The sequence below is a fragment of the Girardinichthys multiradiatus genome, chromosome 19, assembly GCF_021462225.1.
Source record: "Girardinichthys multiradiatus isolate DD_20200921_A chromosome 19, DD_fGirMul_XY1, whole genome shotgun sequence".
Lineage (NCBI taxonomy): Eukaryota > Metazoa > Chordata > Actinopteri > Cyprinodontiformes > Goodeidae > Girardinichthys > Girardinichthys multiradiatus.
Window position 1 is genome coordinate 4690601 of NC_061811.1, and position 14099 is coordinate 4704699.

The 14099-nt window shown below is 43.2% G+C and overlaps 1 long non-coding RNA gene across 1 annotated transcript in view; it reads left to right on the forward strand.

Annotated features, from left to right (window-relative positions):
- Positions 1–13194, forward strand: part of LOC124884964 — a 45483-nt gene extending 32289 nt beyond the window's left edge. Inside the window, exons 2-3 of the long non-coding RNA XR_007042555.1 lie at positions 5346–5443; positions 12813–13194. This is a non-coding gene — a long non-coding RNA (uncharacterized LOC124884964). The remainder of the gene's footprint in view (positions 1–5345; positions 5444–12812) is intronic.
- Positions 13195–14099: the final 905 nt, after the last annotated feature.

Here is a 14099-nt window from a genome sequence, read left to right on the forward strand (position 1 = left end):
GAGCCCCTCCCGGATGGCCGAGCTCCTCACCCTATCTCTAAGGGAGTGCCCGGCCACCCTACGGAGGAAGCTCATTTCAGCCGCTTGTATCCGGGATCTCGTTCTTTCGGTCATGACCCAAAGTTCATGGCCATAAGTGAGGTTAGGAACGTAGACCGACCAGTAAATTGAGAGCTTTGCTTTTCGGCTCAGCTCTCTCTTCACCACAATGGACCGGCACAGCGCCCCCATTACTGTGGCAGCCGCACCAATCCGTCTGTCGATCTCCCGCTCCATTCTTCTCACTCGTGAACAAGACCCCGAGATACTTAAACTCCTCCACTTGAGGCAGGAACTCCCCTCCAACCTGAAGAGGACAAGCCACCCTTTTCCGGTCGAGTACCATGGCCTCGGACTTGGAGGAGCTGATCCTCATCCCAGCCGCTTCACACTCGGCTGCGAACCGCCACAGTGCATGCTGTAGGTTTTGGCTAGAGGGGGCCAGCAGGACCACGTCATCTGCAAAAAGAAGAGACGAAATCCACTGGTCCCCAAACCCGACCCCCTCCGGCCCTTGGCTGCGTCTAGAAATCCTGTCCATAAATGTTATGAACAGGACCGGTGACAAAGGGCAGCCCTGCCGGAGTCCAACATGCACTGGGAACAGGTCTGACTTAGTGCCAGCAATGCGGACCAAACTCCTGCTCCGCTCATACAGGGACCGGATGGCCCCTAGTAAAGGGCCCCCGATTCCATACTCCTGGAGCACCCCCCACAGGGCATCCCAAGGGATACAGTCGAATGCCTTCTCCAGGTCCACAAAACACATGTGAACCGATTGGGCAAACTCCCATGAACCCTCGAGCACCCTGTAGAGGGTGTAGAGCTGGTCCAGTGTTCCACGGCGGTGACGAAAACCACACTGCTCCTCCTGAAGCCGAGGTTCGACTATCGGTCGGACTCTCCTCTCCAATACCCTGGCGTAGGCCTTACCAGAGAGGCTGAGGAGTGTGATCCCCCTGTAGTTGGAACACACCCTCCGGTTGGAACACCACCCCAGTCTGCCAGTCCAGAGGCACTGTCCCCGACCGCCACGCAATGTTGAAGAGACGTGTCAACCATGACCTACAACATCCAGAGACTTGAGGTACTCAGGGCGGATCTCATCCACCCCCGAAGCCTTGCCACTGCGGAGCTTTTTAACCACCTCGGTGACTTCAGCCTGGGTGATGAAAGAGTCCGACCCCGAGTCCCCAGCCTCTGTTTCCACCACGGAATGCGTGATGGCAGGATTGAGGAGATCCTCAAAGTACTCCTTCCACCGCCCGATAATGTCCGTCAGACGCCTCAGGAGTCCCACAAGCCAACCACAGCCGATAGGACTCATTCACTCCTTCTTCAGCTTCAGGAGTGAAACTTCCACGCCATGAAACCTCCCACACTAAAATGACAGGTGTTTCAGTTTCATTGTCCAACCACTGCATATGCTTCCAATAGGTCAAATTATCAGGCAGCATGGGATAAATTTTCACTGTTATGCTGATGATACTCAGCTTTACTTATCCATAAATCCTGATAAACCCAACCAGTTAGATAGACTACAAGCATGTCTTGAAGATATAAAAACTTGGATGACTTTAAATTTTTTGCTTCTAAATTCAGACAAGACAGAAGTTGTCATCTTTGGACCGAAGTCTTTAAAAAATAAACTGCTTAGTCAATCACTTAACCTGGATGGCAAAAAATTGACCTCCGGTAATAAAGTAAAAAACCTTGGTGTTACTTTTGACCAGAACATGTCATTTAAAACCTATATTAAACAGCTCTCTAGGATTTCCTTCTTTCACCTCCGGAACATTGCCAAAGTTAGAAATATCCTATCCAGGAGTGACGCTGAAAAACTAGTCCATGCATTTGTTACTTCAAGGCTGGACTATTGTAATTCTTTACTATCAGGATTTCCACAAAATACAGTTAAAAGCCTTCAGCTGATTCAAAATGCTGCAGCAAGAGTTCTGATGAAAATTAAAAAGAGAGATCATATTTCTCCTATTTTAGCTTCCCTTCAGTGGCTCCCTGTTAAATCCAGAATAGAATTTAAAATTCTCCTTCTCAAATATAAAGCCCTTAATGATCTAGCTCCATCATACATCAGAGATCTGATTGTTCCATATGTTCCTAACAGGGCACTTCGTTCTCAGACTGCAAACTGCAGGTTTACTGGTGGTTCCTAGAGTCTCTAGAAGTAGAATGGGAGGCAGATCCTTTAGTTATCAGGCTCCTCTCCTGTGAAACCAGCTCCCGGTTTTGGTCCGTGAGGCAGACACCCTGTCTACTTTTAAGGCTAGGCTTAAAACTTTCCTTTTTGATAAAGCTTATAGTTAGATTTGCTTAGGTTATCAGGGAGGGAGCCTTCCTCCCTCCCTGATAACCTAAGCTACCTGTATGACCCCCTCTCTTATCCGATGGTTATAATCAGTCTGACAGAGGGAGGTATCCCAATCCTTGTGGTTTTTAGTATAACAATGACCATCAGTGGGACCCTTTGTGGAGTGACTTGAGACGACATTGTTGTAAATAAGCGCCGTTTAACTAAATAATCTGAACTGAAACTATCTGTGTAGTTATGCTGCTATAGCCTTAGGCTGCTGGAGGACATAATGACCACTTTCACCCTCTTCGCTACATTCTCACACTACTCTCCAATTTTGCATTATTTGCTGTTATTTCAGCTTTTAACTTTATGTTCTCTCTATTTTCTCTTCCTAGAAGCTACACCTGGCCTGGCTCTGTGTCTACCTGTTTCACCTTTCTGGAAAGGGGCATTGTCCAAGCTTCTGCTGGCAACAACTTAATGCTCACCCTCTACCGATGATCCACATGGCCCTGTCTTTTAGTGTTTAAACCTTTCTCTCTCCTAGACATGGTGATTGACTGAGCTTTCACTGTGACTAACTCTATGTGCTCTCTTTCAGACTCTAACCTTGAAAACTGGCTCAGAGTTTATCTGTTCTTTCTTTGTAGGTGAAACGACTAAAGGAGCTACATCCATTAACATTTACTTTTCCTTCCCATAGAAAGTACTCCTGGATCAGTGCTTCTTTGTTGTCTTTGTGTCTCTGCTCTGTTCTTTCTAACTCCCAGACGGTCGTGGCAGATGGCTGCTCACACTGCGCCTGGTTCTGCTGGAGGTTTCTTCCTGTTAAACTGTTGTTTTTCCTCTCCACTGTCGCTACATGCATGCTCAGTATGAGGGATTGCTGCAAAGTCAACGCCAGTGACTGTCCACTTTCTCTACATGCTCATCCGGGAGGGGTGAATGCTGCAAGTCACTGACTGGATGTAATCTGCTGGGTTTCCTTAGACAGAAAAACTTTTTATCCAATTTGAATAAATAACTAACTTTGACTGCACTGTTCAATGATTAGGATTAATTGGAATGTATGTACCTGACTATAGTGAAGTGCCTTGAGACAACATGTGTTGTGAATTGGCGCTATATAAATAAACTGAATTTAATTGAATTGAACCAAAAACTATGCAAATCAAATGAATGAAATTGTTTTCAGACACAATGAACAATCACAATAGACAAGTTTTGGTATTGTAAGATGTTTTATCTAATCAATTCATAAAAAATACTTAACGACGACTAAAATTACAATCATACACTATGATTTTAGTACATGGTAGGACAAAACAAAATTGAAATGTCCCCAAAATGGGGGTTGATGAAGGGCTGAATTCACCCGGGGCCACCTTTGGATTGACCTGATAATGTCCTGTTTATTGACAGCCCAATCTCTGCATTGCTACGATTTATTCGTATGCAAATCAGGTACCTAAGATCTGATCACTCAGAATGGGTTTTATACCAGGTGTGAATAGCTGTGCTCAGCCTAAATTTATTTGTATTTGAATCAGCCAGAACCCCTGATAATATTAGGTCTGAACAGGGCCACTGTCTCTGTTCTTACTTCCTGAGTTCTTCCACTCAGTCCAAACTATGCAAAAAAGACATATTGCCTGCACCTGTGTAATCCTTGTTTGACATCGCTAACCAAGATCCTTGCAGACAAAAACAAGCCATTACTGTATGTCAGCAGAGATCAAAGATATATCCCCACTGAACCCAGCACTTGGGACTGTAGAATCTGACAGCCATCTTCACTGATAAGACAGAAAAAGCATGAAGCATTCATAGAACAGAAGAAAAAGTTTCTTCTTAGTGTCAGCTCTGATAAATATATGTAAGATCCACTTCATGTGGTGCGTTCAGAACTATGAAGTGCTAAAAACAAGAAAGGCAAAGGTGAAAAGTATTAACAGAAAAAAAGATGGGAGGAGTAAAGGATAGATAGAAGTGGAAAAAAATGAATGTTCCCCAGTGAGAAAAGCTGGCAAGGAGTTCACAGTGGGTAAACATCTTCATTGCAAAGCCTGTGGAGCGATTGATGCCCTGGACAAATCAACATGTTTCACAGTTTGCCTGCATAAAACACAGTACTATCAGCTTCAAAAACTCTGATCTTCCCTGGAGCATATGGGCAGGGTTTTGCTCCTATGGGTTTACAGAATTGGTCTGCGAATCGATCAGAAAAACATCATTTCAAAGGGTTCAAAAACTATGAGATCTTTCTTTCTCTCAGACTTTAAGAAAACAGACTTTCACATAGACAGCCCTGCAGACACTTGTGGCTATGAGGTCCCCAACGGGCTTAGATGGTCTCTCGTATCTTTACTGTAACTCGTACAAATCTGGCAAAAAAAGGCAGTGCATCAGTCTAGTTCCTTCCAAAAAAAGGCAAAGACTAAAGAAAGGTGGGAGTAAACAGAATGTAAATGAAGCAGGACTGGAGTGATTGGAGAATAGATGAAAAAGAGAGAAAAAGGTTTCTGACTCTGAATATGTACGATAGATAACATGTGTGCATTGGTCCCACAGACCAAACTTGAACAAGCACACTTCTGCAAAGATGAAACATGTGTTTTAGCTATAAGAGCCATTAAAATCCAATTACATAGTGCAACAACAGGGATCATAAGTCTTTCAAAAAGTCTTTGAAGAATTTATCATGTAAATTTACCATGAATGATTCATTTACATGTATATAAAGATGCACAATGTTTGACATTTAATTGTTCAGATGTAATCCCTCTTTTGTAATTTCATGTTCAATGCAAACATTTTGACAATAACATGGAAATGCTTTACTTGAAGGGGATAAAGCAAATTAACTTTTTCCAAACCATGGATGCCTTGCATCTACACGAAGAAACCAAAGAGGTTATTTGTTGCATGAACGTTAGGTAAACTGGAGATGTCAGTAGTTTAGGCATTACAAACAGTGCTGTATTTCTTACAGTGGAGACAAATGGTGCTCTGATCTGCAGGGAAGGAATGCCAACTCTCACCCCAGCTGCAAACTGAGGCCAAAAGCCTGAGCTGACCGGGGGATCAAAGGTCAGCAAAGATGTGACTCGATCCCACACAATCAAAAGATACGAGGTCCTAGCCTTTGGCAAGTATGCTTCTAATGGGGCACACATTCATAGGTAAGGGAAAAGCTCCAAGAGACATAAAGCTGCATGAGAATAGAACATATAATTCTCAGAAGCAAAATAAATACATGAATAAAGGATCAGCCAAAAAGACAGAATCAACAGGACCTTCAATATTTTTTCCTATTTTAATTGACATTTAAAATGGCAGAGCCAGACATCATAACCACCTCCCTCACCAATCTTTATGGTGGTGGGACAAGACGGGAAGATTAGCATCCCCCAGGCTGGAGATTTCTCCAATTAAAATCTTGTGTTTAGTTAAAGAAATGATAGCATACAAGGAAAGTAAAGACAGGAAGATGTGAAAAAGTGTTCTGTATATTGTAAGACATCCTTACTTATTATAAGATATCCTTAATTTAACAGTTATAACACTTTTCTGACACTATTTGTACAGAAATAAAAACAAAATGCAAAAGTCCTAAAGTTTAATAATTAAAATTCCTCAATATAAATGGAGCATTTTCTGGGTTTTCCCATTAATCAGTATTTGCTGTATTCTTTCCTAGGAGGCATTGCAGGAGGCAAATCACTCCTCTGATGCCAAATGCAGCCAGCTAACTAAACAGATAATGAGCATTGTTTGGTAAGGAACGTGGACTGCAAACCAGTTTAACTGCAACCTCTGGACAAAGAGGCCTGTAAATAATCCAATTACTTCCCTAATGTGTTATATATTATATTATATTCCCATTCCATCAGGCGGATACAAAACACATTTTGTTCTAGTTGAACATTAAGAAAGTAGAGAGATATAAATTAATGGGACCGGGCCAATCACAGGAATATTCTTTGCAGTAAAAATCAAACAAACGAACTGAACTGTAAATGTGAATTGCCATAGTGTTGAGACTTGCAGCTGTAAATGCCTTTAACTGTTAAAGGCAGCTCCACAATGAACAACAGACGTGTAAACACAAAAGCCATTGCATTGGTCCATTTTAACACTTAATAAAACACTGACATATTTATTCCATGCATTAGTCCTTACATGTTCTTCAAACAGGTAAGGGCTAAACATGTTGAAATGATTTACTTGTTTGGTCATTTTTCCTACTTAGCTTTGGCTTTTTACTGTTCTAGAATGCCGCATTGTTTGGCAGCTCCTCAACTTGATGGTTTTTATCTCACAACAGGGAATGAACCTAGAATTAACTGTTGCCCATAGCTGCTTTCCTAAAAAAACAAATACACACCACTGTAAACCAATGCTATAAGCCGCCAATGAAACAGCAGGCTAAATATCCCACTTCTGCAGGGGCAATTTGCTAAAGCTTGTAATTCACTTGAGAAGGAACTTATAAACAACCTTTTTTTCATCTTTTAATGTGGAAGTATTCAAACTTGATCAGAACTAAAAAAAGGTTTTTTTGGAGTGAAATGCAGAGTTAAGGTCAAAAGGTTAAGTGTCAGGTATATGTGAGTCAAGGGGTGTACACAGCCCTGCTTCTTATTTCTGTCTGCCTTAATGGAATCTATAGGGGGCTTGTGTTAAACACAGCAGGGTGCGTTTAGGAGCGGGAGAATGAATGCCTGGAGCTCTACTTTAGGCATCATATAATGACTAACAAGCCCAGCCCTCCCTTCTTCTTGATACCCAACATGCCACCTCCATCATTCCTGCTTCAGTTCTGTGGTTTGGACTAAAACCCTTCATTCAACTTGCATATATGACACACTTGTCTTTCCCCTCCACTCTTTCTCTTCTCCAGCTCCCTTATTACGATAAGAGACAGGCCCTTTTCAGGCGGCTGGCCGAACTCCTGCTGTTTTATGGGAAGTATTGTGATCTCAGAAGCTCTCTCAGGGGGATCAGCATTTAGAAGGGCCTGATAGCTCTGCTGATTTCACAACCTCTCTCAGGTTTTCATCAAAACTTCTTTGCCTACTCACCACGTGAAGCTCTGGCAGAAATGTGATTCATACATGAAGGTCAAGACATTGATTGGAAAATGGATAGTTGAGAGAGAGCTTGTATCTCTTGTGAACTCAACTTCATGAGAGCAATGAAACTCTTAATCACCAGCAACTCTTATTTCAAACAGTTCGGCCAATTTTAAAAAGCCATTTCCATCCAGCACACATAGTTATGATTATTTTAGTAAGCAGAATAAATCATAAATGTGTGCTTGGTGAGGTTCAGTCATTTTAAAGGAGAATTATATGATCTAAAGGTTGATTTCATTTCATTTAGCAGCTAAGGAACTACAGATCTCTCTTCACAGAAGTTTAGTATTGTCACAGATAATCAGTGTAACATTAAACGTCCTTCAGAATGTCAAACTTTTTAAAGTGCCATCAAAGAGTTTAAATAAATATATATTAAATATTAATGCATAATGAAAACCACAGTTTATAAGACTCTGTGTCTGCTGCTGAGACTTTTTTTCTTTTCTTTAAAACTTATTGAAGGCAGCCTTTTCTGAGCCACTGACTGATGGTTTCATTGTATTTTCTAACTTTCTTTAAGAGAATGAAGATTTTTTTCATAATTGAGGGATTAGTATCACTTATCACACACAGAATGCCTGAAAACTTCAGTTTCTATCCCCTATTGTTTATTACCATACTAAAATGATAAATGTCACTCTAGCCGTTAACCAAGACATAAAATAATGCAAAATCATTAAAGGCTGTCCATTAATTGAGATAAAATCACATACTATTCATTTTTAAAATGAGTGTTTAATTCAATTCAATTCAAAAATACTTTATTAATCCCAAAGGGAAATTAAATGTTGTTGTAGCTCATATTATGTAGGTTTCTTCAAAGAGCCGTTGTAGCTGTGGCTGTGGGCAGGAAGGGTTTTCTGTAGCGTCCGTCTTACAGCAGATCTGAAGAAGCCTCTGATTGAAGACATTCTGTTGCTGTAGGACAGTCTCATGAAGAGGATGCTCAGGGTTCTCCATAATGTTCTTCATTTTATGAAGAATCCGTCTTTCCACAATGATCTCCAGAGGTTCCAGAGGAGTCCCCAGAACAGAACCAGCCTTTTTATCAACTTGTTGAGCTTTTTTAAGTTCCTGGCTCTGATGCTGCTTCCCCAGCAGATGATGGCAGAAGAGATCACACGCTCCACAACAGACTTATAGAAGATCTGCAGCATCTTGCTGCAAACACCAAAGGACCTAAGCTTCCTCAAGAAGTACAGTCTGCTCTGTCCCTTCTTGTAGATGGCTTCACAGTTGCATCTCCACTCTAGTCTGTTGTCCAGGTGAACACCGAGGTATTTATACTATTTATTTATAATATAAATAAGGTATTTATAACAGAGTGAGCTTAATAAGGCGCCCAGGTTTAAAAGTTTGTTTCTCAGTGTAAGGTGTCAAATTGGTTGTTAGAATAGTTAGCATATCTACAGTTGTGTTCCTATAAAATAGGAGGTTGTTAAACAGACTTTAACATCTGATTTGTTAATCTGCACAGCAAGCACAACCAAAGTGAGTCAACTTTAAGCATTTCAATCACCTGGCAGTGTTAGTTTCAGCCACTGACTGATAGGTAAAGCTGAAGGAAATCAGTGTGTAACCAATGAGATATTAGGGGTGAGTTAATATACCAAAGTGACAGTTTTACAGTGCACTGCAACTCAGGAGCTATAATAAAAGTAAAAACATACTTGATGAACCCAATTGTATTTGACTTTGACATATGATGAAGTACTTTGTACTATGCTGGATTGGCTTAGGTCTCACTTGGCAAAATGGGATTACTTTGTGACAATTGGTAAATATAAATCTGAGTGAACAAAGATCAATGGCATTGCTCAAGGTTCAATTCTCGAGCCACTTTTATCAAACTTTTCCCTACTCCCCCTAGCTCAGATTATGGAGTTCTAAAACAACACAAACCAAACCTATGCTCATGAAGATTTGCATGATTTTTCAAGATGGCGCCAACGATGGCAGCCTCGGAGCTTTGCTCTCTCTTTGTTTTTCGAGCCACAGTTCTATTGTGTCGGGCCACAATCCTGTGGTCTCATTCAGTAGAGAGGAACTTCTCAACATCAGAGAGTCCTCTCTTGGGTTTTTTTCACCATCATTCATCGATCCAAGGTTCATTGAGCTCCTGGCAAGCGGAGCTGCGGCTCTATATGGGATTCTGCGCTGAAAACGGCGGAGGGGAAAGCGTGCTGGCGCGCTGGTAAAGCTCCGCAAAAGAGGACTTCGCACACCACTGCCTTCAATCCACCTGGCAAATGTCTGCTCTCTAAACAACAAGATGGACGAGCTGCTTCTTCTCACTGGTAAAAACACGGACCTCCGCGGATCAGCGGTTCTCTGCTTTACCGAGACATGGCTGAGTGAAAACATCCCGGACCGCACACTGCTGTTGCCGGACTTCCAGCTGCTCAGAGCGGATCGCAGCGAGGAGCTATCGGGGAAGAAGCGAGGTGGCGGAATCTGCTTTTATATAAATGAAAGTTGGTGCAGAGATGTAAAAGTTCTGGGAAAAACATGTAGTCCTGATCTGGAGTCATTTTCCATTATCTGCAAACCGTTTTATTCACCGAGAGAGTTTTCCTCGTTTATAATAATCGGCTCATATTTTCCACCGCATGGCTGCACTTCTGCCGCGGAAAAACATCTTGCTGAGCTGATTACAGACCTGGAGAAAAAATACACGGACTCTTTCATCATAATACTGGGAGATTTTAACAGCGCAAGCCTCTCAAATGAACTCCCCAAATACAGACAGCATATTAAATGTCCCACCAGAGACAAAAACACACTGGACCATTGTTACCCAACTTTAAAGGACCCATATCATGCTGTTACCAGGGCTGCTCTGGGTTTTTCGGATCATTATCTAATCCACCTCATCCCAACCTACAGACAGAGACTAAGAGCTTCCAAACCCAAGGTCCACACTGTTAAGAAGTGGACTGAGGAATCAAAGCAGATGCTACAGGCCTGCTTTGAATGCACAGACTGGACTGTTTTTGAAACCTCAGCCACTGACTTAAACCAACTAACTGATGTGGTGACATCATACATCAGTTTCTGTGAGGACATGTGTGTGCAGACCAAGACCTTCTGCACCTTTGGGAACAATAAGCCATGGTTTACTCCACACCTCAGGAATCTGCGCAGGGAAAAGGAAGAAGCTCACAGCAGTGGAGATTGGGCGTGGTACAGGCAGGCCAGGAACAGACTAACAAAAGAGATCAAAGCAGCTAAGAGAAGCTACAGTGAGAAGCTTAAGAACAGACTTTCTACTGGTGACACTTCAGCTGTATGGACCGGTCTGAGCCCCTCCACCCATCCTGAACAGAGACGTCTCCTGGCCAACCGTCTGAATGGCTTCTACTGCAGACATGACAAGAAGCCATTCACACCTCAAATCATCCCCTCTACATCCCATTCAGGAACAAATTCCTCCCATAAAGCAACCAACCCCCCACCATCAGATCCTCTGCCTGCACTAAAGATCTCCAAGGAAGAGGTAAACAGGCTCTTTCAGCGCATGAAAACAAAGAAAGCTGGAGGACCTGATAACGTCTCCCCATCATGTCTGAAAGCCTGCGCACATCAACTTGCTCTGATCTTCACAAGGATCTTCAACAAGTCACTGGAGAAATGTGAGGTCCCCTCCTGCCTCAAACGATCCACCATCATCCCGGTTCCCAAGAAACCCACCATCGTAGGATTAAATGACTACAGGCCTGTAGCCCTGACGTCTGTGGTCATGAAATCCTTTGAGCGGCCGGCTGGTGTTGAAGCACCTGAAAGACATCACGGGCCCCCTGCTGGACCCCCTGCAATTTGCTTACCAAGCAAACAGGTCGGCAGATGATGCTGTTAACTTAGCTCTACACTTCATCCTGCAACACCTCGACCGTCCAGGGACGTACGCCAGGATCCTGTTTGTAGACTTCAGCCTTCAACACCATCATACCAGACATCCTCCACCAGAAGCTCACACAGCTCAACGTCCCAGCCTCCACCTGTCAGTGGATCAACAGCTTCTTGACAGACCGACAGCAGCAGGTGAGACTGGGGAGCCTCTTCTCCCGATCCAGATCAATAAGTACTGGTGCCCCCCAGGGGTGTGTTCTATCCACACTCCTCTTCTCTCTGTACACAAATGACTGCACCTCATCGGACCCATCCATGAAACTCCTTAAGTTTGCAGACGACACCACTGTCATTGGACTGATCCAGGACGGTGATGAGTCTGCATACAGACAGCAGGTGGATCGGCTGGTACACTGGTGCGGTCAGAACTACCTTGAACTGAACCCACTCAAGACTGTGGAAATGGTGGTGGACTTTCAGAGAACACCACCCCCATACACCCCCCTCACCATCCTCAACAACACTGTATCGGCCGTGGACCACTTCAGGTTCTTAGGAACCACCATCTCTGAGGACCTGAGATGGTCTTCACACATAGACACTGTTCGAAAGAAGGTCCATCAGAGACTGTACTTCCTGAGGCAACTCAAGAAGTTCAACCTTCCACAGGAGCTGTTGGTCATCTTCTCATCTTCTACACTGCCATCATTCAGTCTGTCCTGTCTTCATCCATCTCAGTGTGGTTTGGCTCATCCACAAAACAGGACAGGTCCAGACTGCAACGAATAATCAGGACTGCAGAGAGAATAATCAGAGCTGACCTTCCCTCCATCCAGGACTTATACAGGTCTAGGGTCAGGAAAAGAACTGCCAAAATCTCTGCAGACCCCACACACCCTGCACATAAACTGTTTAGAGTTTTACCTTCAGGCCGCCGCTACAGAGCACTGTTCACTAAAACCAGCCGCCACAGAGACAGTTTCTTCCCCCAGGCTGTTTCTCTGATGAACATTCAATAGAGTACAGAACAACAGCATACAGATGTTGCAAATGCACCTTTTCTATTAGATATGTGTATATTGTACATTGTAAATATGTAAATTTGTATATTCTGTAATGCAGAATATTGCATTGTACATTGTACATTGTATATTGTACAATGTAAATTGTAAATTTGTATATTCTGTAGTGCAAAAACAGAACAAAAGAGCAAAGTGTACCGGAGTCAAATTCCTTCTTTGTATGCACGAACTTGGCAATAAAGCTGATTGTGATTCTGATTCTGATGATTGGGTGGGTCAAATTGTCCCCAAACTTAATGCAGAAAAGATAGAAATCAGTCTTCTTTTCCCCAAAAATGCAATGTTAAAAATCATCCCTCAGTTTCATTCGGTGATGCTAAAGACCATATGTCAGAAACCTTGTTGTCTTTAAGGACTCATATCTGTACTCGTCTTCTGCTTATCCAGGGTTGCAGGGGCAGCAGTCTCAGCAAAGACGTTCAGACTTCCCTCTCCCCAGACACCTCCTCCAGGTCCTCTGGTGGAAGTCCGAGGCATTTCCAGGCCACCCGAGAGACATAGTCCCTCCAGCATGTCCTGGGCCGTCCCCTGGGCCTCCTCCTGGCGGGACCTGGAACACCTCTTGAGGGAGGCTTTCAGGAGGCATCCGGAATAGATGCCCGAGCCACTTCAGCTGACTCCTCTGAAGGTGGAGGAGCAGCGGCTCTACTCCAAGCTCCTCCCGGATGTCATCAAGGACTCAGATCTAAATGTTAACATCCACATCTGACATCCACTTTTATTACTAAATCAATCTTCAATTTTTTTTAAAACATTGCCAAAATAAAGTTTTTCCTATCAAAGCACAACACAGGAAAAAGCGATGCATGCTTTTATTTTCATTAGGTCTGACTATCATTACAATAGTAACTACAGGTCCTTCTCAAAATATTAGCATATTGTGATAAAGTTAATTATTTTCCATAATGTCATGATGAAAATTTAACATTCATATATTTTAGATTCATTGCACACTAACTGAAATATTTCAGGTCTTTTATTGTCTTAATACGGATGATTGTGGCATACAGCTCATGAAAACCCAAAATTCCTATCTCACAAAATTAGCATATCATTAAAAGGGTCTCTAAACGAGCTATGAACCTAATCATCTGAATCAACGAGTTAACTCTAAACCCCTGCAAAAGATTCCTGAGGCCTTTAAAACTCCCAGCCTGGTTCATCACTCAAAACCCCAATCATGGGTAAGACTGCCGACCTGACTGCTGTCCAGAAGGCCACTATTGACACCCTCAAGCAAGAGTGTAAGACACAGAAAGAAATTTCTGAACGAATAGGCTGTTCCCAGAGTGCTGTATAAAGGCACCTCAGTGGGAAGTCTGTGGGAAGGAAAAAGTGTGGCAGAAAACGCTGCACAACGAGAAGAGGTGACCGGACCCTGAGGAAGATTGTGGAGAAGGGCCGATTCCAGACCTTGGGGGACCCGCGGAAGGAGTGGACTGAGTCTGGAGTAGAAACATCGAGAGCCAACATGCACAGGCGTGTGCAGGAAATGGGCTACAGGTGCCGCATTCCCCAGGTCAAGCCACTTTTGAACCAGAAACAGCGGCAGAAGCGCCTGACCTGGGCTACAGAGAAGCAGCACTGGACTGTTGCTCAGTGGTCCAAAGTACTTTTTTCGGATGAAAGCAAATTCTGCATGTCATTTGGAAATCAAGGTGCCAGAGTCTGGAG